This window comes from Kogia breviceps, chromosome 14 (assembly GCF_026419965.1).
Source record: "Kogia breviceps isolate mKogBre1 chromosome 14, mKogBre1 haplotype 1, whole genome shotgun sequence".
Lineage (NCBI taxonomy): Eukaryota > Metazoa > Chordata > Mammalia > Artiodactyla > Physeteridae > Kogia > Kogia breviceps.
This window is the reverse complement of record NC_081323.1, coordinates 66,644,975-66,667,032: the sequence shown is the minus strand read 5'-3', so window position 1 is coordinate 66,667,032 and position 22,058 is coordinate 66,644,975. Positions and strand designations below refer to the sequence as shown.

The following is a 22,058-nucleotide window of genomic DNA, read 5'->3' as shown; positions in this document are numbered from 1 at the left end:
GGTTTTCTGGAGCAGCACCAGAGGTGCAGGGGAAGGAGAGAAAGGAGACCTGTATCCCTCCCCCCATCCCTTTGCATATCTGAAAAATGAGACCATGCTCTACATCAGTATTTTGTAAACTTTTTCTGCTTAATATTCTGATAGTAAACCTTAATTTGAGCGCTGACTCTGTTCCAAGCACGCGAGCTGTGTAATCTGTTATTTCTCACACCCACTCTTTGGGGAGTTACTGTCATGAGCTCTCACAAATGTTGGCTAAATGAATGATTGCTCTTATGTATTGAGTACTTATCACGTGCTGGGCACTGTTCTCAGAGCTTAACCCACGGTCTCATCTGCTCCTCCCCAAAGTCCAGAGAGAGCTTTTATTATTATACCGTTTTACGAATAAGAGAACTAAGGCACAGAGAGATGAAGCATCCTGTCCAAGGTCACACAGCTAACAGGTCACTGGTGGAACATTCTGGACCTCAGTGGAGGCACTTTGTCTGCTGAGACCTTGTTCTTAGCCAGCATACAATCTTGCCCTAATGTGAACTTTTGTCTTAGTGATTCTTTGAGCATACTTCAGTTATTACAGTTGCTACATCATTTCTGGAATTGGATGTAATTATTTCTTTCCTATGGGGTGTTGGAGAAAGGTGAGTCTACCCCTCAACATTGTACCAATTCTTGAGAAAAAGCAGAGAAACAAAGCAGTGGCATTAGCAATTCCTCTTCTATTGGGCTGTAATCAAGGCCATGACTTTAGACTGTGGCTCAAAGACCTGATCATTTTTTTTATTCCAACAGCCTCTGGTTCAGGATACCCACTTAGCCACTCTCCCTTCCTGGGAAGTCTCCCGCCACCCAGTGATGGAATGAGGGATTGCACCCTCCCCTTGGCCCAGGATGGAGATCACAGAGGAAAGATCAGGCTAGATGAGCTGAATACCGCCCTCCTTCCCATGCTGATAAAGCAGAGAGCAACGAAAATCACTGAGGTTGGAGTACTGCACTCAGCATCTGGGTGAGATGTCCATACCTCAGTCTTCCCTGTGGACACATCTGGATGCCTGATGGAATTGTTTTCATGGTACATCTGGCTGGATAGATGTAACCGCAGCCGCCACTTCAAGCTCATGTTAACTGAACAGTTTTTCCCAACAAAGCTAACTTACTGGGGAGAAAAATGCATAAACATAACACACTTGTAATTTGTTAAATCCAAATAATCCTGATAAGCAAATTGCTCTTTTTATTGAGACTTTCTATCTTATGCTAGGTACTGTGCTAAGTGTTTTGTATACGGTGTCTCATTTGCTCTTTTTTTTTTTTTTTTTTTTTTTTTTTTTTTTTAACAGCTCTGAAAGCTAGAGACGAAATTATTCCTGTGATGAGACTGAAGGTCAGGGAAGCTAAGACACTGTCCAGTTTCCCACAAATGGTGTGTGACAGAACTGGGAGCTCAGTGCAGATCTTTCTGACCCCAAAGCCTGAAGCAGTCTACGGTGCTCTACTGCCTCAACCACACACACACACACACACACACACACACGCAGGAACAAACACACATTTAAGGATGTAAAAGATCAGTTATTTAAGCTATCATCTATACAGCAAACATAACCTCAAAGTAAAAATCTAGTGCTATTATAAGAGGACAAGTTAGTTATATGTAGGAAAGAGACAGTGGGCTACTGTTTATTACAATATGGATACAATGGAATTTTTGAGGATTTGACTCATTAAAAATATTCTTTTAAATCAACAAATGCTAGCAAATAGAATCCAACAGCATAATAAAAGGATTATACACCATGGCCAAGTGGGATTTACCCCAGGAATGCAAGGGTGTCTCAATGTAAGAAAATCAGTCAGTCTGACACATAAGACTGATAGAATGAAGAAAATACATGCGATCATCTCAGATGATAACGAAAAGGTATTTGACGAAATCCAACACCCTTTAATGCTAAAAAGCTCATAAAACAAGGGATAAAGGAAACTTCCTCAACATAAAAGAATGCATTTATGAAAAACCTACAGCTAACATCATACTCAATGGTGAAAGACTGAAAGCTATTCCTCTAAGACTACGAACAAGACAAGGATGCATGCTTTTACCACTGATATTCAACACTGTACTGGAAGTTCTTGCCAGAGCAATTAGACAAGAAATGAAGGGCATCCAAATTGGAAAAGAAAAAGGAAAATTATCTCTGTTCACAGATGACATGATCTTGTACACAGAAAATCCCCAGAATCTACAAGAAAGCTATGGAGCTAATATAAAATTCATCAAAGTTTCAGGGGATAAAGCGAACACAATTTGAAATCTATACACTGCAATGAACAATCCAAAAAGGAAATTAAGAAAGCAATCCCATATACAATAGTATCTAAAAGAATAAAATACCTGGGAATAAATTTAACCAAGGAGATAAAGACTTGTACACCTAAAACTACAAAATATTACTGAAAGTAATTAAAGAAGAACTAAATGAATGAAAAAATATCCTGTGTTCATGGATTGGAAGACTTAATATTGCTAAGATGTCAATATATAGAAACCGATGTATAGATTCAATGACCTATCAAAATTATAATGGCCTTTTCTGCAGGAATGAAAAAGCTATTCCTCAGATTCATATGGATTTGCAAGGGGCTCTCACTAGCCAAAATAATCTTGAAGAATAATAATATTGGTGAACTCATACTTCCCCAAACTTACTACAAATCTATAGTAATTAAAATAGTGTGTTCCTGGCATAAGGACAGACATATAGGCCAATGGAATAGAACTGAGAGCCCAGAAATAAACCATCTATGACCAATTGAGTTTTGACAAGGGTGCCAAGTCTATTCAGTGGGGAAAGAATAGTCTCTTCAACAGCTGGTACTGGGACAACTGGATTTCCACATGCAAAAGAATGAAGTTGGATCCCAATCTCACACCTTAGACAAAAATTAACTTAAAATAGATCAATAACTAAATATAAGAGCTAAAACCATAAAACCCCTGGAAGAAAACATAGGGGTAAATATTTACGACCTTGGATTTAGCACCAGATTCTTAGATATGATACCAAAAGCACTAGCAAGAAAAGACATAAATTGTATCTTTTCTTGTGTCTGTGTGTGTATGCATATCTCCAGGATTAGGGGAGGACAAACAACCAGAACGATAGGTTTTTAGAGCACCTTACTGAGATGAATCACAGTTCAGATGTGAAACAATGCCAAGAAGATGTGTAGATCATTTTCAGTATATTGACATCTTAACAATATTAAGTCTTCCAATCAATGCACACAGGATGTTTTTGAATTTATTAAGATACTGAAACCCAGAGAGAATAAGTGATTTATTCAAGATCATACAAAAACATATGGGAAACTATCAATTGGAACCCGGTTGAGTTCCCTTTCCCAGGACTCAAAGCTTAATTCTCTCTCCCGGGCAGTGCTAGGACAATTATTCATTTGTAATTTGTTATTAATCAGGCAAGTGTTGGTCTCTGGTTTCCCCTGTTCTTGAGAAGTGTAAACAGTGTGAGGAAAAGGTTGCAAAGAGAATGCTTAAACTACTGAGAATAAAATTGCGTTTTAGCATACTTCAGCACTTTAGAAGAATCCATTCATATATTAAGGATGAGTATGTTAATTGCAAGCTATTCTTGTGTATCCTTGAGGGATCTCTATCGGGCAAGCCTCATTTGAATTACTTTCTTCCTTCAACAAACATCCATACTTGAGACTTACTGATTTTTGGTACGGAGTCTGAATTACCAAGAATTTTTTGTAAAGGCAAAGTGACGAAGGTAGAATGAGAAGGGAACTAATTAGCATTTACTGAACCTCGAATGTGCCAGGCAAGGGAGCCCTTGTTCTCAGCTCATGCCTTAAGCAAGTAGGGGTCAGCTCTTCATCAGATTAGCCCCCCTGAAAACAAATGGATCCAACTCCCCAACACAGCAAAAAGAAAGGGATATTTTACTGGAGTCCCGTGGATGGTGAAGGGAGAGGTTTTACATCAGACACTGCATGCAGCATGAAAATCCCCTTCAAATGCCTATTGTTGTTTCTTTCACCCAAATCTTCTCTCCTCGCCAGTTGCCTCATCTTTCTCTCTCCTCTTCCCCTAAAGCATTACAAAGAAATGTCTTCTGTTGTCCCGAGCAATTCAGCTGTGCCTCTAGATTGTAAACATCACTCGGGAAGATAAAAGCCAGGTTGTTAGCGGAACAGTGACGATCAAAACTATCTTTGCTGGTCGTGTACCTGCATGCCTGTGTACGTTTGTGCTGGGTGATTCTCACTTCACCTGGAATCACTTCCATTATCTCCTTTGCTCTTTAAAATAACCCTCGTCCCATTTTATGGGAGAAAAGACAGAACAATTTGGTAACTTGTCTAAGGCTGCATACCTTGTCTGTGGGGGAAGCCGTGATGGAAGACAGGCTTGATTCCAATATTCATGATGTGAGAAGCTGGCCCCAGAAATAGAATGCCACGGAGAGGGCTTTCTTGATTGCCATAGCAGTGGATGAATTCTTATCTCTACCATATTGGACCTTCTTCAGTGGGCCTGAAGGGAGTGGTGGCCATCCATGAATTGCGGTTACTCAAGAAACTTGTCGTTTAAGCAGGGTTAGCAAACTATCGTCAGTGGACCAGCTCCAACTTGCTGCAGGTAAATAAAGTTTTACTGACACATAAGAAGCCTGTTCCTTTACCTATTTTTTATGACTGTTTTTGCACTACAATGGCTGATTAGAGTAGTTGAGAGACTGAATGCTGTCTGTAGAAGGCGGCATGGGGTCTCTGTCACAACTACTGAATGGGGCAAATGTTTATTACCTGGCCCTATGCAGGAAGAGTGTACCACTTCCTGGTCTAGAGAGTTGACTGACAGATAAACTGGAAATTGAACACCAGAGCTCAGTGAGCTATAGGACTTCCCTTGAGTGGAACTTTGTTCTAAAGCCACTCACAAAGGATCAGCAGCCCTCCATTTCCCCATTCTCCACAATGTCCTTAAGACCTGGAAAATAACTCATTAATGAATCAAGTCAGGATAGTAAGTTAGCACTCGCTATGTGCCAAGCTCACTCATAGTGCTGTGGATAGAGCTGTTAGCGAAACAGACCGAAAAATGAGAGTGGAATGTGGGAGGGACAAAGGCCCCAGTGGTGGAGCGAGGGAGAGCTTGGAGCAAGGTGCTAGATTGGGGGTGTGGGGGATAATGCGGGGACAGAGGCAGGTCTTGGAGGCTCCTGGGCGATTTCTTGCCAAGTAGAGTGGGAAGCCACTGAGAACTAAGCAGAGTGGAAGGTGGCATATGGTCTGATTTAAAGTGATCCCTCTGACGACTGTGTAGTGAATGCGTTATTGTAGCTTGGGGATGGGAGCAGGGAGAAAAGGAGGATGCTTATTGGCTAGTTATTTGGCATGAACTGGGGTTAGCTTGTGAAGGCTGGTAACAAGGGAGATGGAGAGAACCGTCTGGATTGGAGCTAGATCTGGAGTTAGAGCTAAGTGGACTCCAGGACGCTTAAAATACAGAGGGGATCCTAGCAAAGAAGCCCAAAGCTTGCCACACCTCTCCAAAGAACTGAGGATGGTGTGGCAAGTTGTAATGGGATTGATCATGATTCTTACCTGCTGCCCACCCACATGGGCAGGGTGGAGGCAGCAGGCAGCGCCCAGGTAGGAAAAGAGGCTGCCATTTTGTTCCCCACAGGCTCTTTACCACCCCCTATCCCCCCACTGCAGACACAGGTAGATGCAGCACCAAAATAAATGAATCGCCTTGTGCAGGACAGCTGGCGTTCTCGCAGAAGGATGGATAGGACTGGTTAGAGAGAGCTTGACACTTGTGTTGCGGATCCATTAATGTCAGTCACAGGTTAATTCTGAGCAATTTCCAGGTGATCCAATAATTCATTAAACTGATGAAAACAAGTCTTTGGAAAATCGAGCCAGTGACACATAGTAAGCCAATGATTTATTGTCTGGAGAGGAATAAGTGTCTTCTGTTCCATTCCTTAGTCTGTTGAGTGAATGGAAGTGTGCAGGAAGTACAAGGTGGGTGTGAATTCCACTTAACGGGCATCGTTTCGGCCCAGCGTGGCATGCCCTTCATACCGCCTGCTTCATCCAGTATTTTGGTGGAAGGAGGCATGATGTAGAAGGTAGACATGGATACTGGGATCAGGCAAAGCTGAATGTCTGCTCTGCCAGTTCCTGGCTTCTGTGACCTTGGGCAAGCCACTTCACATTTCTGAGCCTCCATCTGGTTCATGTCTTCAACTGGGGTCATAATATATTCTCTCCTGTACTCAGGGGTGGCTGCAGTAAATGAACATTATGGAGACAGTGCCTAGAATGTCACTGGGGACTCCATACATAGTGATAACAAAGATGGGTGAGCTTTTCCCTTTAAATACACACTCAGTGTGAACATTCATACTGCTGCTGCAAGAATGTTCAGAATGCTGACTTAGACCTGCAAGGACAGCAAAGTTTCCCAAGGTAAAGTCATTGGGAAAAAGTGGAAAATCAGAAGACTAGGAATATGAGTGATGGGATTTTGGGGGTGCTAGTGAATGGGAAGAAAAGGGTTCTAGGTTTGAATAGAAGAGTTAGTGAAGGACAACTTGGGACCTTCTTTCCAAGTGGCAGTGGAGGGGGTGAGTGGTGTGAAGGAAAGTGTCAGGCTTAGAAAATGATGCCGCACGGGCTTCCCTGGTGGCGCAGTGGTTGAGAGTCCACCTGCCGATGCAGGGGACACGGGTTCGTGCCCCGGTCTGGGAGGATCCCACGTGCCGCAGAGTGGCTGGGCCTGTGAGCCATGGCCGTGGAGCCTGTGCGTCCAGAGCCTGTGCTCCGCAGCGGGGGATGCCACAGCAGTGAGAGGCCCGTGTACCACAAAAAAAAAAAAAAAAAAAAAAAAAAAAAATGATGGTTTGATGTCTGGATGGAGAAAGTAGTATCTAAACTTGGACTTATAACATCTTAGATGTGGAAGAAATCTCAGAAATGAACGGAAGAACTGATGTTCCTCAATCCTTGTAGTTTTGGCTATTCACTATCCTTTTCACCATCTGGTGACAGCATTTCCATATTCCTCAGGGGCCCACTCCTCCCAAGGTGCACACATATCCCATTTTCTATATATGTCCTTTCATCTTTTACCAGTGTGAAGTCTGTCATAGCCATAGCAAGTCTAGAAAGGAATTGTGACCTTCCTCTGCTGAAAATACCTAAAACCCACAAAGATACCTGAAAAAGATGCTTACCATGGATTATCATTACCATAAGTAGACCCCTACTCTAACAAAGTACATTTAGAGATTTATGGGTATCTGTTGGAAATCTGTTAGAAAAACCCTAGTTTTTCTAGGAGACCATAGACCCTAAGAACCTTCAAGAGGAACTTTGAGCCTTGGCATCCTCATAGTGTATATAAGAAGGCTTTAACTTGGTTTGTCTTCTCAAAACTGAAAATTAGCTTGAAATCAGAGAAGGCCTGGAAATGCTTAGAGCATAATCCAACCCCTCCCACAAAACACACACTTTGGAGGTGTGTCCCTAAATATTCACCAGTTCTTCCTGTAAGAGTAGTATATTTTTTTCTGATCCACTGATGTTAGATTTATCCATGTGACTTGCTCTGGCCAGTTGCATATGAGTAGATGTAATGCAAACCATGTTCAAGCAAAAGTTTTAAGATTGTGTGTTTTTATCAGGTCTCTTGGGGCTTTGACAGTGACTGTTCCTTCAATCTGGATCCTGAAATGAGAAGCTATGTGGAACAGAGCTGTAGCAGACCTGTGGCTACCAGCATATAAAGAGATGGTGAAAAAAACCTAAGTTGTTGTAAGCCACTGAGATTTTGGGATTGCTTGTTACACAGCATAACCTATTAAAGCTAACTGATACAGGAGTTAAGAGGGGTCATTGGCTAAAGAGCTGTTTGTTAAACATTTTAAAAGAGGCCAGAGATTAGTTTCTCATGCTAAACTTAAACTTACTGCTATGGAATATTGCTTCTACTCTTTCCACTGCTTTGGGAGTTTGGTGACCCAGTGGATCTGATTTTTCAGGCTGATTATGTGTGCATATGAAGTGTGTGTGTGTGATGAAGCTTCCCAGACTGAGCTCATGTCAGAAGGACACTTGATCCTGCTTAAAGCCAGCATGGACTCAGCCTTTAGGAGCTGTGTTTCCCAAAGCGATTATAGGTAATCAGAGGTTCATTATTCACTATTCCACCTCTTTTCTTCTTTTAGTATAGATCTAGACCATCTCATTTACACGACCTCTACTCTTCAGTCATGACAGCAAGAAGCTAAGGGAGAAGCCCAAAGCCACTTCTTTGCCTGCTGACTCGTCACTGTGGCAGAAGTGAGCCATCAGTACCTGCCAGGCACTGTCTTGGCACTGATTAGATATGATCTAGTTTAATCTTTATGGCCATCCATGAGATAAGTGTTACTATCTCCATTTTACAGATTACAAAACTGAGACTGAGACGTTAAACCACTTGCCCAGAATCACACAACCAGTGGTAGAACTGGAATATAGAATCAGGTATTTATCTGTGTTTTCATGACTTCAGTTAGTACCAAAAAAATCCAAAACTAATTTAAATGAAGGATAAAGTCAAATGATATGAAAATAGTACCTATGTACCAGGTAGCAGTTGGGCTGGAGAGCTCCTATAATAATGTGATGGAAAAACTTGAAGCTAAGAGGCAAACTCACAAATCTGAGACCGCAGGGAGAGGCAACAAGATAAACCAACAATGAGCATCAGTCTTTTTTTTGTTTTTTTGTCCACTGTATGTAAACTGGCTCCTTGAGAAGATCTTGCAGAAAGTGGCAAGAATAGAGGGTAAGCAGACTCTGTTTCTATCTTGGGAGGTTCCTCTTTCCTTCAACATGAAAAAGCAATAGCTTTTGTTTAAACCCCTAAACAGTTTACTCTTATACCTCATGCAATGTGAAACTGAGAAATAGGTGACGGTGTACTTTGAACAGTAATATTGTCCTCAGCTGGTGCTATTAGTGATGAGACAGAGGTATTTAATTAATTACCAATGACATATGTTTGTGCTAATTTATAAGACCGGTTAGCTTGCACATTGCATCTGAACTCTTGCCTGCCGAGAGAGCTTCCTGAATACAAAGCAATTCCTAACTTGAAGCTAAAGAAAGAATGAAAGAAATCCTAGGATATTTTAAGCTTGGCAAGTCCTGATAGGTGACTTCTCAGTGGTTTTCAACCAAAGGAGATTCTGTCCTCCACAAGGGACGTATGGCAATGTCTGGAGACATCTATGGTTATCACAGTGGAGGTGGGAGTTCAGGGAGGGTTACTACTGCCATCTAGTGGGTAGAAGCCAGTGAAGCTGCTAAACATCCTACTGTGCACAGGACAGCCTCCACCACAAAGAATGATCTGGTCCCAAATGTCAGTAGTGTTAGGGTTGAGAAATCGTGAGCTAGCTTAACACTCCTGCTTTAACCAACATCAGAGAGGGAAAGGGGCTTACTTGAGGTCACACAGCAACTTGGTGGTAGAACTGGGCAGCAGAATGATCTGCAGTTATTAGAAGCACAGATTCTGGAGTCCAAAGGTATGGCTCCCAATCGTGGATATGATTCTCCCTAACTTGGGAAACTTGGGCAAGTTACTTAGCTATGCCTCAGTTACCTTGCCCAAAAAATTGGAATAATGAAGGTGTCCACTAATAGGCTTTTGAGGGTAATCCAATGAGGTAAAGCATGTATAGACTTGGCATAGGACGTGTGCTTCATTTATTGTTAGAATTCTGTACCTTCTTATGAGCAAGATTCACTGTAAGCTAAGATGCATTATTATAATGATTATAAATATAGGACAAGAAACGTCCATGCAAACCTTGTTAGCTCCTTCTCTGTCCAGTGGTGGAGAGGCCTCTGAGCTACCAAGAACCACTTACTTCTGTGGTGACTCTGGTCTCATGATCCAAGGAGGTGGCACTGGCTCTGAAGTGTGTATGCAACAGCACGTGAACATTTTTCTTCTTTAGTTTGATAACCTCAGCACTCCCACTCTCCTTTATAAAGTGGTGGACAGTGTGGTGGGCTGAGTAATGCTCCTCCACCCCCAAAAGATACCCAAGTCCTAATCCCTAGATCCAGTGAATGTTCCCTTATGTAGCAAGGGGAGCTTTGTAGCTCTGAGAAGGATCTTGGAGGGGGTGGGGGATGATCCTGGATTATCTGGGTGGGTCCTAAATGCAATCACTAGGGTCCTTATAGAAGGGAGGCAGAAAGGTCAAAGGAGGAACAAGACAAGCTGGTGATAGAGGCAGAGGGAGAAAAGGCCACGTGATACAGGGCCACAAGCCGAGGAGTTGAGGACAGCTTCTAGAAGCTGAAAAAGGCAAGGGAGCAGACTCTTTCTTAGCGCCAACAAAAGAAACTAACTCTGCAGACACTGTGACTTTAGGCTGTAAGACTCATTTCAGACATCTGACCTTCAGAACAGTAAGAGAATACATTTGTTTGAAGCCACTCAATGTGTGGTCACCTGTTACAGAAGCAACAGGAAACGAATACAGAGGGCTGTTATGGGGAGGGGGGCACAGCTGCATAGGGGGCTGAGACCCCCTTCTGGGGAGATGCTGACCCCTTCATACCTGAGGTTCAAGGTTATAGGATATCTCTGCTGACTCATGTGGTCCTGACTGAGGTCACCACAAACCATGAGAGCCCGGGTAGGAGTGAGCAGCTGGGAGACACACCACAGAGGCAGGGAGAAGCTGGACTGGGGTTGGGGGCTGAGACCAGGCTGTCATTGGGGGACAGATTGGTTCTGTGAGAGTGTGAGGCCGTGGCTGAGACCTTTCTAGAACCAGATGCCCTGACACTGCAGATGTGGGTTAGGAACCAAGGCCTCTGACATGAAAAACTTGGAACAGCTGTTGTCCTAACAGGGGTGAGATGACTATAGATGGTGGACCTGAGAAACCCCGGCATGGGATGCTTGGGGTCAATGCCCAGCAAAAGCACAGGGTGGGCTTGTAATGACCACACCTGAACAGCATCACCATGAGGGCAGGAGATGGAGGGAGAAAATGGAACCACACATGGTTTCCAGTAAATTATCAGGTGAAGCTGAGGTGGACAGCATCCTCTCCTGCTATAAACATAGAGTTAGGCAGGATAACACATCATAAAAACATGAGGATACCCACCCAAACTTAAAAGCCAGAGAGGAAACTCACCAGGGGCCAAAAATGAAGAAAGAGATGAAAGTAAGGGCAGTGCCTGGGGTTTGAGATCTGCTTATGGGCTAGAAGGACGGGCCTGGGGTTCGAACCAGAATAAGAGAGGTGAACTCAGGCCGATGGAAGGCTGGGATGCTGCCTGAAGTTTAGAGCAGTGGTGCTCCTCGGAGTAGCACTGCCCCTTGGCGGGCATGTGGGAGGATTTAGGGTGTTTTTTGTTTTTTACATCTTTATTGGAGCATAATTGCTTTACAGTGTTGTGTTAGTTTCTACAGTATAACAAAGTGAATCAGCTACATGCATACGGATATCCCCATATCCCCTCCCTCTTGCGTCTCCCTCCCACCCTCCCTATCCTACCCCTTTAGGTGGACACAAAGCACCGAGCTGATCTCCCTGTGCTATGCGGCTCTTCACACCGGTCAGAATGGCCATCATGAAAAAATCTACAAACAATAAATGCTGGAGAGGGTGCGGAGAAAAGGGAACCCTCTTGCACTGTTGGTGGGAATGTAAATTGATACAGCCACTATGGAGAACAGTATGGAGGTCCGTTAAGGAACTAAAAATAGAACTACCATACTACTTTGTCCCTTGCCCCATCCACCCACCCAGGGGACATGTGGCAGTGTCTGGAGACATCTGTGATTGCCACAGTGGTGGGGGAGGAAGACTTGCTCCTGGCACCTAGTGGGTGGAGGCCAGGGATGCTGCAACTTCCTAGTACACAGAACAGACCCCCAACAAGGAACTGTTTGGCGCCCCATGTCAATAGAACTGCAGATGAGAAAGCCTTGTGTAAAGAGCAAATGTTGTGAGATCACGCTCTAAAAGAGCTGGCCTGACTCCTGGCTCTCGGAAGGTGCTCAGGAATTAGAACCTTTTTTCTAGAGTTTAACCATCTGCTGGGGTAGCTATTTCCAGACCTGGGGACATGAGCTGGGGCCTGGGAAGGAAGGGAGCAACACTACCATCATTAAATGTTATTCTTTTTATCACCACTGTTGTTATGATTATTGGTAGTGACTGGTATTTGTTGAGATGCCCTGGAATCCTGTTTTCAGTGCTTTCCATGTAATGACTGACAACAACTCCACAAAGTTCCTGCAGTAGGTCTTATTATTACATCTGTTTCGCAGAGAAGGAAACTGAGTGCCTGTCTTAATCTGTTCAGGCTGCTCTAACATGGAGGAAGCTCCCTGAAGTCCCTATTGTAAAGGCACTAATCCTATTCGTGGGGGTTCCACCCTCATGACCCAGTCACCTCCCAAAGACCCCACCTCCTAATGCCATCACCTTGGGGGTTAGGTTTCACCTTATGAATTTTGAGGGGGGACACAAACATTCAGTCCCTAACAGTACCTGTACATGAGGGGCTGGTCATGAGAGCACTCATACGTCTGCTGTTTACATAGCTGTTCACAGGGTTTTTTCAAAGTGCTTCTCTGAGGATTTCAATGCTCAGGAAATAAGGTCCTCTCCTGATCCATTGGTGCTTCTCCAAACAATCATGGGACCTTCCTAAGGGGTGGAGAGAGGAATTTAATATCTGAGTTACAGCTCCCAGGGTTCAGAGAGGTTAAGTCATGTGCCTAAGGTCACACAGCTGGTAAATGAGAGAGCTCTGCTTGTGACCACAGAGACAAATTCCACTCCAGAAGTCACAGGAACTGCTGATGTTCTGTTTGTCCCGGACCACATTCTGAGGGTAGCTAGGAGTGAGGCTAGGCTTATGCAAGGACCTGCTTGCATTCCAGCTGTAGTCCTTACTGCCTGAATCAGGCAGGTGGCTGTTAATCACCCACTACCTGTGGCACCCCTTGGGCTGTGAGAGACGCTTATTCCGCTCATGTTAATTAATTTTCAGCTGCTGTTTTTGTTTTTTATTCCCCCTGTTGACAAACTGAGATTCTATACTACTTGTCTCAAACTTCCTTGGTTTCCCTGCAATGTCTAACATGTTATCGGGAAAAGAGAAAAAGAGGGAAACAAAGCATTTCTTCAGTTCTAAGCATATATATATTTCAGTAGATGCTCATTTATTTCCAGATTTTGCATTTGTGAATTTGCCTACTTGCTACATTTTTTTCATCATCCCCAAATGAAAACTTGCAGTACTTTGGTGGTTATCTGCAGCCATGCACAGAGTTGCAAAAAATTCCAGTCACTCAACGTGCACATTCCCAGCTGATGTGCACGGCTTTGATGAGACAACCAGGCTTTGTTGTTGCAGTTCTTACACTGCAAACAAGTGCTCTTTTTGAAGTCTGTTTAGCACTACTGATATTTGCTTTTTTGTCCTGTTTATTGGTGATTTTGCTGTTTAAAATGGTCTCCAAGTATAGAGCTGAAGTGCTGTCTGGTGTTCCTAAGTGCAGTAAGGCTGGGACGTGCCTTATGGAGAGAACAACTAGATAACAGGGAGGGGTCATAGTGCTGCTGGCCCTGAGACGAACATTAATGAATCAACATTAATATTAAAAGGCTTTTAAACAGAAACACACTTAAAACAAAGTTCTGTATTGATTATTTGATGAAAATGCTGTGACCAGAGGTTTACAGGAATCTAACCTGTATTTCCCCTAAGAACAATGGTTCAGTGTTCGCTAAATCGGTGTTCTCAAAACTTTATGGTACATGACTCTTGTGAATAATGCAACTTTTTTGGTCTCAGTTTATGTTCCCAGCAGTCTGTAAGGTAGTTACCATTCCACTCGACAGTTGAAGACACTGCATCTCTGAGAGGCTTAGCAGGTTGCCTGTGGTCACACAAAACTAGAAATCAAACCCAGTTCTGCCAGAATGAATCATCCACGCTCTTTCTATAAAATTTTGCTGATTCTAGAATTTGCTGGTTGAATCGAATCATGTTGAACATTCAAAAGCACCTCATTGATGGCGTCAATGCAGAACGACTACAAAATGAACCGCTGGCTTTGCAAAATGACCCACCTCCCAGAATGACTTTAAATGAAAAGAGTGTTCAAAATTCAATTACACAGTGGATTGTAGATATGGAAGGTGCACCAGGTACCTTATATGAAGGGGAAAAATTTCAACTTTTATTTAAGTTTAGTAGTCGATATCCTTTTGACTCTCCTCAGAGATGACCACCAGAATTCTTTTCATGTTCGAACATGTAACAAGAATCCAAAGAAAACAAAATGGTGGTATCATGATGATACTTGTTGATGCCACTGTAATCATCCTCCCAGCAGAAGACAGTCCTACTGAGAAAATGAGCACTTTGATCATTCAGTCTTTGAACTTTAACCTTTGACTGGAAATGACCTATAGACAATGAAGACTACTTCCTTTTACTGCGTTTTTACTTGTGTGCATTCTGGGTGCATGTTGATCGCTGGTTCCGTCCAGGCAACTGACATGCTTTTATTAGTCATACAGTATTGATGCAGGTGTCAGGAAATGTCAAATATAATTCCATTTTTAATTTTTATTTTTTTAAGCTTTTGGAAAAGTTCCAGGTCCTCATGTACTGTGCAATAACAATGACTTCCTTGGCGGTTTGGGGACGTTCATTGCTGGCAACGGATGTTGTAACAGGAAAAATTTTCATCAACTCCTGCCACCCAATGATTAATGCATGATAGGGCCTATGAAATGAACTTATCCGTTAGAGTGGGACTATAAATAAAGTGAGGGATCCAACATTACTTTGAAAGTCACCCCAACTGCTTATATTTGGATTCTATGCACTGTGAACCTAAGGTTAACAGCATGGATTAACATGCGTTTTTAAAGGACTGTAATGAAAGATCATTGCGTATTTATTGAATTGTTTATATCTGCTGTCAAATTGTTTTGACGTGGGGCTTCCCTGGTGGCGCAGAGGTTGAGAGTCCGCCAGCCGATGCAGGGGACACGGGTTCGTGCCCCGGTCCGGGAAGATCCCACACGCCGTGGAGCGGCTGGGCCCGTGAGCCATGGCCGCTGAGCCTGCGCATCCGGAGCCTGTGCTCCGCAACGGGAGAGGCCACAGCAGTGAGAGGCCCGCGTACCGCAAAAAAAAAAAAAAAAAAAAAAAAAAAAAAAAAAAAATTTGACATGGACGGTTTTCAAGTAACATTGGCAGAGAGGCAGAATATGTTATCCCTCTGGTGAAAATGAATTCATCTGTTGTATATAGTTCCTCAATCTCTGAAGTAAAGGTATTGTAAAGTAAATATAGTATTTATAGTAAAGTAAAGGTAATATAGGGTATGAATGGTTTAATAAAGGCTTTATTTTGTAAGAAAAATGACAGTGATGATTAAACTGCTGCAGCTCATAATTTGGGCTTGTTATTTGTACATTAACGATTTTTTTCCCAAGTAGATTACACTCTGTTACTTCCTGCTGGCCATCAGCATAAGCCCTGCTGCCTAAACACTATTTCATTTATTTATGTTTGGAAAATCCATAAACATTTTTATCTGCAATTTTGTTTCTTTTGTTATGTTTTAAGTCAAGTTTGAACGTTACAATACTTTAACTGAAAAACTTTTGTCAAGTTTTTCCTTGTAAATTTTCTTTATTTGTAAGCATCATCTTGTCCTTCAATCCTGTACCCTAAAATAAGGAATACATTTTGACAGAGGCTTAATGTTTTAACAAAAGAGTGTGGACATTTTTATTTCAAAATTTAGGTAAAAGTACACTATAGAATATGGCATGTTTGCTTATTTGTCTCACACAACCATACAGTTTCGTTCTGGAGGGATTTGTTTTGTTTTGCTTTGCTTTCTTGGTATTTAAGACTTTGCTTAGAGCTAGATAATATTTTTCTATAGAAAAATATTTTTTTGAAGGGTCCAGCTCTCAGTACCATGTAAATTAATGATACCATAAGTAGGTTCTCTTTTTTAAAAAGCAATTAATGTATTTTATAAATTACCTTTTCACATATGCAAAATCTGTTTCTACTACAATGTTACTTTTACTAATGCCTATTGCTGCACTCTTTTTGACATAACCTGCAGTGAATATATGAATCTATTTGGGCTTAAAAATGAAAGCCAGTTGGCTAAAAGGTTTGAAATATGTACCTCAGCAAAACCTTCCAATCAATAATTGGCAAAGAATATTTTAAAAATTGTTTTTAATCTCTGTATAGATGACATTTTGTAGCTTTGTACATGTTAATTAAAAGTGTATAATTTTATACTCTAAAAGTATAATTGTTGAACTCGGGGGGGGGGGTAGACTTCTAAAATATGTCTGCTGTAGAAATAACTTGAAAAAAAATGTTCAACTATGGCCAGCCACCAAATTGTGGACACTGTTTATCCTGTTAGTTAGCAACTACCACTGTTTAAACTTAGAAACATTTTTGTTCTTGACTAGATATACATACGTTCTCACAGTAGTAGTCTCTACCAGTAGTATTATTAGTTGGCTGATTCAACCAAGACAAAACAATGTTTTTTGGAATGCTTTGAACTACTCTTAGTTTTTAACTGCTTTTTAATATGAAAATTGCAGCTGTAAATTACATATTTTTCATATTTTACATAACTGCTCTAAACTTGATCATTCTCTGGGGTGGGGTAGGGGGTCTCTCTCTGTACTGCTGGTCCTCTTACTAAAACCCTTTTATAAAGAAATGACCTGTGACATTTATTCACCAAAGGAATTAATATACCAGGTCAAAGATGAACAATGCTACTGCATAGATTAATAGATCATATATAGCTTCAATTGAGTTTTTTAATAAAAATAATGGTATTTTAACATACCTCTCTCTCTACCTAGAGATACTGTATAATAAATTAAAATGACACAGAGGAAAGTAAAGGAAAACCAAATAATTTTGGTACATTTTATGGTTTAAGGAGAAGATAGGATGAAATATCCTAAAATATAGAAGCACCAACCATTCAAAATTTGCTATCTGATAACACCTTATGCATTACTTCCTTGAACTTAGGAATCATTGAAACTCCTGTACACTTTTTTTTTTTTTTTTTTTCGGTATGCGGGCCTCTCACTGCTGTGGCCTCTCCCGCTGCAGAGCACAGGCTCTGGACGCGCAGGCTCAGCGGCCATGGCTCACGGGCCCAGCCACTCCGCCGCACGCGGGATCTTCCCGGACCGGGACACGAAACCGTGTCCCCTGCATCGGCAGGCGGATTCTCAACCACTGCGCCACCAGGGAAGCCCCGTACACTTAGGTTTAATTAAGTTAATTTTAAATGTAAGTTACATAATTGAAAGACATAAGATGTTTACCTGAGTCATCGCTTAAGAGAGGGCAATTAACAGTTTTGTAATAATAAAAAGAATATTTCTCTGTACTGCATTGTTGAATGACAACCAGAGTAAGAAAGTGTACATGGGAACATGCTACTTCCCTCTTCTCTGCATTCCCTCTATGAGGCACTATCTGCTCCATAGGTCTACAGAATTATACCTTCAGATTTAGGACAATATGTACTCTCTTCTTTTTTATTTATTTATTTTAAGGTCATTCTTCTGGTTTGCCAAATTCTGTTAAGGCAGTGATACATTCATTTCCTTATTTTGCATGAACTTGGTGTCCTTTCAAAAAAAAATATTATGTCAAGTAGGTAATTAATACCATAGATTTTAAAGAGAGAAATGGTTTTCAGTTTTTTAAGATAAATTTTTAAAAATAAATTTTACAGCTGTTCTCTTAAGCAATTTAATATTCTCTCGAAAGGACTTACTTGTAATGTACAAATTCCTCTTTTTTAGCTGGCAGGGAAATCAGGCTTTTTTAAAATCCTTGGGAAAAAATGCTAAAAATAGCTTTTATAGAGAGTTCATCTGGAGAAAGATCGTAATACTTATTGTTTTGACTAGGTATATAAATATTTGGTATAAAGTAACTAGAATAGTTTACTACTTTTTCCCTTCTGAAATTTTAACTAAATGCAAAAATATATATCATTAGATTCCTGTGATGGATAATAATTTCTTCAGATCCTAGAATAGGTATCTAGTGACTGCTTAATTGTTCCCAGATTGCATCAAAGATGAATTGAAATGAGTAATGATTTGAAAATGGTATGTAACCACATATTACTTGTTTCTGGTAATCAAGTCTTATTTTTTATAAAGAGCTGAGGCTTGACCATATGATTCTTTTCTGAGGATTCATTGTTATCAAAATCAGCTACTGCACTACTCTGTTATGCTAATGCCTTTGCATTATTAAGATCTGTGAAGAAGTTATCTTTTAATCTGCACCTCCTGGCCCTAATCCTCTTTGCAGTCTTTATTTTTATTCCTCCTTTATTTTTCTTCCTTCCTGTCTACTCAGATACCAATGGATCAGTCTTCAGTGTCCCTCTGACCTCTCAGTTTTTCTTCTCTCTTTCCTCCCTTCTTTCCTTCCTTCCCTTTCCTCTCCCTTTCCCTTTCTTGAGGTTAGGAAATCCAGAGAAGGAGGATTATTAAAATTATATCAGAAAAATATTTTAATAAAAAGACTCCATCCTACAAATAAAATAATTTCCAATACCTAATTTTAGTCCATCAGTAGATGGCTAAACTTGCTGAATAACTGACTACTTGATAAATAAGCTGTTGTTAGCTATAATTTAGTTCTTAAATACTGGTATTGAGGGAATTTCGTTTACTTTTTGGATGCGACTCCTCTCTCAAAGCCTAATTATTGCCCAAATGAATTAAATTACTTATTCTGGTGAAAGTGTTTTTCCATTTAAGTTTCTAAACCATTTTGTGATTTGGAACTATTTTCTAAAAATAATAATTTATGGGCTTCCCTGGTGGCGCAGTGGTTGAGAGTCCGCCTGCCGATGCAGGGGACACGGGTTCGTGCCCCGGTCTTGGAGGATCCCACATGCCGCGGAGCGGCTGGGCCCGTGAACCATGGCCGCTGGGCCTGCGCGTCCGGAGCCTGTGCTCTGCAATGGGAGAGGCCACAGCAGTGAGAGGCCCGCGTACAGCAAAAAAAATAAATAAATTAAAAAAATAAAAAATAAATAAAAATAATAATTTATGGGAGACTTTTACTTTCTCAGCATAAATTAAAGACTGACTTATATACACCATTATTATTAGAGGTCCGTGGAATCTAAGCATGTACTTCAAACTTAGATCTTTGTCCTTCAAGTTGAAGTTCTGGTTCTGACGGTCCTGATAATTGAGGTGTTTATTGTGACTTTAATTCTCAAATGTTAGCATTGGGACTTATAGCTGGGGATGAATCTCCAAAATTATTACATGAATATCTTTCTTATGAAAAATTTTTTGTTAATAAAACAGTGTATATCTGACGCCATTTTGAATATGTGGAAGGAATGTTTGAATAGAAGCCAGTACGTCTTCACATACCTAAAGAACTCAAGTTTTGCAAGTTGAGTGCAGTTGATTGTGAAAGGAGAAACAGTTCTTGTTCTATTTCTTGGCACATATACCATCAGGGTTTTGAGAAAAGTTTGCTCCTACAATAATTCTCACAGCTGTTTTCTCAAAGGCAAAAGCATGGTTTCAAAACTCACCGGGCTTTGGCTTGTTAGGTGTGACTTCACTTGTCAGATTTCCTGGCACATCAAATTATTGAATAATCTTGCTTCTCTAATTAAAAACCTGAAACAAGACAAATAAAGAATTTGGTAGATTGTGTCAGATACCCTGGAAATGCAAGTCTCTTCATAGTTAATCACAGATTGTTTACATAATGCAAATTAATTGCCAAGCTCAAGGAACATAATTATTTGAATAGATTATTAGGTCAGTTATCTAGTAGCCAAAAATCAGGTGTATGTTTGAGTGATAATGGATATGTCATTTTTAGTTGGTACCATTTTTCGCTCAATATTCAGAAATACAGATTGCGCATTTTACTAATAGGAATGGAAGCACATGCGTGAAGATTTGCATAGGGCATGTATTTTATAAAATCAAGTTGTAAAATATGTAAAGCTACTGCTTTTTTTTTTTTTTTTTTTAAATTTTTTTTGCGGTATGCGGGCCTCTCACTGTTGTGGCTCTCCCTTTGCGGAGCACAGGCTCCGGACGCGCAGGCTCAGCGGCCATGGCTCACGGGCCCAGCCGCTCCGCGCTATGTGGTTTCTTCCCAGACCGGGGCACGAACCCGTGTCCCCTGCATCGGCAGGCGGATTCTCAACCACTGCGCCACCAGGGAAGCTCAAGCTACTGTTTTTTAAATAAAATATAAATATCGACAGATAAATCTATATATTATTTATTTTAAATACATTTATCAAAATTTTGTTAGTTGAATATAAACTACATTGTGTGCTTTATGGAATTCAGTAACTTTTAATAATAAAGCAGTTGTCAATTTAAAAAAAGCACCTCATTTTAAAATTGGGGTACAGGCTGACCTCGGAGATACTGTGGATTCAGTTCCAGACAAATGCAATAAAGTGAGTAATGCAATAAACTGAGTTACATGAATTTTTCGGTTTCCCGGCACATATAAAATTTATGTTCCCGCTGTATTGTAGTCTATTAAATGTGCAAAAGCATTATGTCTAAAAAAAATGTTCATGCCTTAATTACAATATACTTTATTGCTAAAAAGTGCTAACCATCACCTGAGCCTTCAGTGAGTCATGATAGCATCAAAGATCACGGATCACAGGTCATCATAACAAACATAATAATAACAAAAAAGCTTCAACTATTGTGAGAATTACCAAAATGTGACACACAGACACAAAGTGAGCAAATGCTGTTGGGAAAATGGTGCTGATAGACTTGCTTGATGCAGAAATGCCGCAAACCTTCAATTTATTTTTAAAAAATCTAGGAAGTGTGATAAAATGAAGCACAATGAAATGAGGGACTTCTGTAGCTTTTTCTTGTTTCCATCACTTCCCACCGCAGAAGGAGGTAGTTTATAGGGTGATGAGCTCGGGCAAAACAAAACACCCCAAGACAAGACAAAGTTCCTAGTGCCTTGGGAGAAGCAAAGTAAAAGTTTAAATATACCTTTTTAATCTAGAAGAGAGGGTGAATCTTAAATCAGTAAAACCACTGCATTTTTGCCTTTCTACTGATTTCTTTTTTTTTTTTTTAAATAGATCTTTGTTGGAGTATAATTGCTTCACAATACTGTGTTAGTTCCCTATTGATTTCTTTGTTTCAATTAGCAAGACTTTTTTTTTAGGTTAGTTAGGCTCTTTTATAAGTTTTATGTTGAGATTTTTATGCTTTCATTTTGCTTTGAGCACCTAATGATTTCTTTTACTGTCTTTTATGTCTGATCTGCCTCCGAAAAGCCATAAGAATGGCCCATAAACTAGTTCCTCCAGCAATCCATGCATTGCTGTGTGAAACTTTATAAAGGAGAGGGTCATGTGACTCACAAGTCATCTGCGGACACCCTGCCCCATTTCCTTACAATTGACACAAGCCCCCTATCTCACACTCAGCTGGAAAATTTAATCTCCGCTCCAAGATTTCTGCAGATTCCAGGGTCATATATTCTTAAGGTTACCTCTAGTCCTAACTCCCTGTTAATCTCACCACAGTCTCATTCTGAAGAGGACTATGCAGATATGGACACCATAAACTTTTCCTTAATTTTCTGCATCCAAAATGCACAGAAGACATTTATTTGGTGTGTGTCTTAAAAGAAAGTTTAAGGTGATGGATGACTTCTACCCAGCACACAACTTGAAAACTGATTTTTAGGCACACGAGATCTAAAAAATCCTTCAGCTATACCTGTTTCTTAGATTTTTAAAAATTGACCATTTCTGGCTTCTTTGCTGGATTTATTCTGTGACTTTTCCCTTTTCCTCTGTCTCTCACTTTTCCTAACCCAAAATGTCTGGAGTA

At 40.8% G+C, this 22,058-nt stretch overlaps 1 pseudogene; it reads left to right on the top strand.

The window, feature by feature from the left end:
* Positions 1-14,128: 14,128 nt before the first annotated feature.
* LOC131741603 (ubiquitin-conjugating enzyme E2 W-like) lies at positions 14,129-14,576 on the top strand (annotated as a pseudogene).
* Positions 14,577-22,058: the final 7,482 nt, after the last annotated feature.